Source organism: Schistocerca serialis, chromosome 4 (genome assembly GCF_023864345.2).
Source record: "Schistocerca serialis cubense isolate TAMUIC-IGC-003099 chromosome 4, iqSchSeri2.2, whole genome shotgun sequence".
In the NCBI taxonomy this organism is placed as follows: domain Eukaryota; kingdom Metazoa; phylum Arthropoda; class Insecta; order Orthoptera; family Acrididae; genus Schistocerca; species Schistocerca serialis.
Window position 1 is genome coordinate 415,304,727 of NC_064641.1, and position 5,000 is coordinate 415,309,726.

The window sequence follows — 5,000 nt, forward strand, 5'->3', positions numbered from 1 at the left end:
TGCTTAACCTAACCTACGTTGTGCCTTAACCTAACCTACGTTGTGCCTTAACCTAACCTACGTTGTGCCTTAACCTAACCTACGTTGTGCCTTAACCTAACCTACGTTGTGCCTTAACCTAACCTACGTTGTGCCTTAACCTAACCTACGTTGTGCCTTAACCTAACCTACGTTGTGCCTTAACCTAACCTACGTTGTGCCTTAACCTAACCTACGTTGTGCCTTAACCTAACCTACGTTGTGCCTTAACCTAACCTACGTTGTGCCTTAACCTAACCTACGTTGTGCCTTAACCTAACCTACGTTGTGCCTTAACCTAACCTACGTTGTGCCTTAACCTAACCTACGTTGTGCCTTAACCTAACCTACGTTGTGCCTTAACCTAACCTACGTTGTGCCTTAACCTAACCTAATTTGTGCCTTAACCTAACCTAATTTGTGCCTTAACCTAACCTAATTTGTGCCTTAACGTAACCTAATTTGTGCCTTAACCTAACCTAATTTGTGCCTTAACCTAACCTAATTTGTGCCTTAACCTAACCTAATTTGTGCCTTAACCTAACCTAATTTGTGCCTTAACCTAACCTACGTTGTGCCTTAACCTAACCTACGTTGTGCCTTAACCTAACCTACGTTGTGCCTTAACCTAACCTACGTTGTGCCTTAACCTAACCTACGTTGTGCCTTAACCTAACCTACGTTGTGCCTTAACCTAACCTACGTTGTGCCTTAACCTAACCTACGTTGTGCCTTAACCTAACCTACGTTGTGCCTTAACCTAACCTACGTTGTGCCTTAACCTAACCTACGTTGTGCCTTAACCTAACCTACGTTGTGCCTTAACCTAACCTACGTTGTGCCTTAACCTAACCTACGTTGTGCCTTAACCTAACCTACGTTGTGCCTTAACCTAACCTACGTTGTGCCTTAACCTAACCTACGTTGTGCCTTAACCTAACCTAATTTGTGCCTTAACCTAACCTAATTTGTGCCTTAACCTAACCTAATTTGTGCCTTAACCTAACCTAATTTGTGCCTTAACCTAACCTAATTTGTGCCTTAACCTAACCTAATTTGTGCCTTAACCTAACCTAATTTGTGCCTTAACCTAACCTAATTTGTGCCTTAACCTAACCTAATTTGTGCCTTAACCTAACCTAATTTGTGCCTTAACCTAACCTACGTTGTGCCTTAACCTAACCTACGTTGTGCCTTAACCTAACCTACGTTGTGCCTTAACCTAACCTACGTTGTGCCTTAACCTAACCTACGTTGTGCCTTAACCTAACCTACGTTGTGCCTTAACCTAACCTAGTTTGTGCCTTAACCTAACCTAGTTTGTGCCTTAACCTAACCTAATTTGTGCCTTAACGTAACCCATGTTGTGCCGTAACGTAACCCATGTTGTGCCGTAACGTAACCCATGTTGTGCCGTAACGTAACCCATGTTGTGCCGTAACGTAACCCATGTTGTGCCGTAACGTAACCCATGTTGTGCCGTAACGTAACCCATGTTGTGCCGTAACGTAACCCATGTTGTGCCGTAACGTAACCCATGTTGTGCCGTAACGTAACCTATAATATGCCTTAACCTAACCTATAATATGCCTTAACCTAACCTATAATATGCCATAACCTAACCTATAATATGCCTTAACCTAACCTATAATATGCCTTAACCTAACCTATAATATGCCTTAACCTAACCTATAATATGCCTTAACCTAACCTATAATATGCCTTAACCTAACCTATAATATGCCTTAACCTAACCTATAATATGCCTTAACCTAACCTAAAGTGCGCCGTAACCAAAACTATATTGCGCCTTAACCTGACGCACGTTGTCGCTGAACCTGCTCTGTAATTGTTATGCAACTCGTTAAATTAGTGTAGTGTTGCCTAACCGCAACCCTCGCAATATAGTTCGCTACTCGCACTGCCCGGTCCCCTGTGTATCGCGTCATGTTAAACACCTTGCAGGTGTTGCTGACTTTCCACATGCTCCTGCTATACACTGTAATGTGGATAGCAGCAGGACGTACATGCCCCCCCCCCTTCCCCCCTGCCTTCGCAAGCTGGTCGGTGAGAAGTTTGCATGTTCAACGCCCTTCGCATGCCGACGTACTCAGCCTACGTTGTGGTACGGCCTGTCACCTGTCCGCCGATGTACGCAAAACCCACAAACTGTACTGCACATTGGTCCGTATGTACTGAATGATACATCGTGGCACATGTGGCCGTATGACGACTGCGCCTAGCAACGGCGGACCATACAGTCCAAATATTGTGCACGCAGCTACGTGTCGTCTCCCTATAAGAGCTGGATTGCAGTGTGGTACGCCATACAGACGTGTGGGAGGAACGGACGCCCTGGATGGCGATCAGCATGAGCAGTCTGTTGATGTAGTGGAGCGTGTATTCGGACGTAGTCGTCTCTTCTCACACACCGTGATAGCATGTTGCACCGTGTTCCACATCTGCGACATGCTGCAGAGGCCGGCTGACAGTCGTTCGCGCAATGGACACCGCATACGTACGGGGTCGACCTTCCACGTGTTCTCTAGGCGCGCACATGTTGTTGCGTCTATGTGGGCAGACGTAGTGTGTTGTGACACCTGACACAGGCATGCAATACTCGTTGCAAATGGCGATGGACGTGTACGTTTGCTGGTGACGTTACGCAAATGAACAACTGGTAACCCGTTGTGGTGCGGTTGTTCTCGCTAGAGGTGAATCAGTGTTGGCGACGATCGGTCGAGCTATTAACCGGTTGTTTCAGGGATACCCACCATGCCCACGAACGTGAAAGGGGATCTGGGTGTGAGGCGATACGCGGCGGTGGCTGGGTGGGACCGTCCCCGGCCGGTGAGGGGGGGCCGCCCGGCGTGCTGGCAGCGCGGTGCGTGGGCGCACGCGCTACAGCCGGCTGGTGGGGGCGGCCAGTGGCAGGCGCGCCGGCCGACGGACGCGGCAGGCGGCGCAGCTGCGCGCCGGCGCCCCCTGCTCGCGGCGCCTTGCGGCCAAAGTAGGTCCTCGCGGGCCCGGTGCGAAGCGCGGTGGCCATCTGCAGTGTGCTGGTCCGATTGAGGACTTTGTGCGCTGAGGATGCGCCGCCGCCCGGCGCTCGGCGCCGTGACGCCGTCTGCTGCTCGGTCGCCCCAGCGGTTCTCGCAGGTGGTTTGTATCGCAGCTGTGCGGACGTGTTGGCGCGTGCGCTGTGCTGGGAGAGTTCGCTTCGGCACCCAAGTGGGGCTTTTGTCCTTCTGTGGCGCCGGCTTTGGAGCTGCCGGTCACCGTAGGTGGCGCGTGTTGTCTCCCGCCGGCAATGCCACGACAGCACGCTCCCGGGCCTCTGTCGGCAGCGGCAAGCTCAGTTGGGAGCACGGGTGGTCGCACCTAAAGCGTCTACTCGCCTAACTCCGGGCGATTGCGCCTCTCTCGAACCCGACCAAGTACTTAGGACGGCGCTGCGCGCCGCCGGGACCTGAGAGGGTTTCGAGGTGTGTTGTGCAGGGGAGCTCAGCCTCCTCCTGTTTGCAGAATAATTGAGCGGACGCTTGCGTGTTCGCGCGGGCCCCCGGGACACACTCCCGGGCGGCCGGCTGCTCAGCTCTAGTTGACGCAGCTCCCTGGTTGATCCTGCCAGTAGTCATATGCTTGTCTCAAAGATTAAGCCATGCATGTCTCAGTACAAGCCGCATTAAGGTGAAACCGCGAATGGCTCATTAAATCAGTTATGGTTCCTTAGATCGTACCCACGTTACTTGGATAACTGTGGTAATTCTAGAGCTAATACATGCAAACAGAGTCCCGACCAGAGATGGAAGGGACGCTTTTATTAGATCAAAACCAATCGGTCGGCTCGTCCGGTCCGTTTGCCTTGGTGACTCTGAATAACTTTGGGCTGATCGCACGGTCCTCGTACCGGCGACGCATCTTTCAAATGTCTGCCTTATCAACTGTCGATGGTAGGTTCTGCGCCTACCATGGTTGTAACGGGTAACGGGGAATCAGGGTTCGATTCCGGAGAGGGAGCCTGAGAAACGGCTACCACATCCAAGGAAGGCAGCAGGCGCGCAAATTACCCACTCCCGGCACGGGGAGGTAGTGACGAAAAATAACGATACGGGACTCATCCGAGGCCCCGTAATCGGAATGAGTACACTTTAAATCCTTTAACGAGTATCTATTGGAGGGCAAGTCTGGTGCCAGCAGCCGCGGTAATTCCAGCTCCAATAGCGTATATTAAAGTTGTTGCGGTTAAAAAGCTCGTAGTTGGATTTGTGTCCCACGCTGTTGGTTCACCGCCCGTCGGTGTTTAACTGGCATGTATCGTGGGACGTCCTGCCGGTGGGGCGAGCCGAAGGCGTGCGACCGCCTCGTGCGTGCTCGTGCGTCCCGAGGCGGACCCCGTTGAAATCCTACCAGGGTGCTCTTTATTGAGTGTCTCGGTGGGCCGGCACGTTTACTTTGAACAAATTAGAGTGCTTAAAGCAGGCAAGCCCGCCTGAATACTGTGTGCATGGAATAATGGAATAGGACCTCGGTTCTATTTTGTTGGTTTTCGGAACCCGAGGTAATGATTAATAGGGACAGGCGGGGGCATTCGTATTGCGACGTTAGAGGTGAAATTCTTGGATCGTCGCAAGACGAACAGAAGCGAAAGCATTTGCCAAGTATGTTTTCATTAATCAAGAACGAAAGTTAGAGGTTCGAAGGCGATCAGATACCGCCCTAGTTCTAACCATAAACGATGCCAGCCAGCGATCCGCCGCAGTTCCTCCGATGACTCGGCGGGCAGCCTCCGGGAAACCAAAGCTTTTGGGTTCCGGGGGAAGTATGGTTGCAAAGCTGAAACTTAAAGGAATTGACGGAAGGGCACCACCAGGAGTGGAGCCTGCGGCTTAATTTGACTCAACACGGGAAACCTCACCAGGCCCGGACACCGGAAGGATTGACAGATTGATAGCTCTTTCTTGATTCGGTGGGTGGTGGTG

General features: G+C 51.5%; 1 non-coding gene across 1 annotated transcript in view; it reads left to right on the top strand.

The window, feature by feature from the left end:
- The first annotated feature begins 3,629 nt into the window (after window positions 1–3,629).
- The window catches only part of LOC126476822 (small subunit ribosomal RNA), a 1,909-nt gene continuing 538 nt past the window's right edge, over window positions 3,630–5,000 (top strand). Inside the window, exon 1 of the ribosomal RNA XR_007587261.1 lies at window positions 3,630–5,000. This exon is cut by the window's right edge and continues 538 nt beyond it. This is a non-coding gene — a ribosomal RNA (small subunit ribosomal RNA).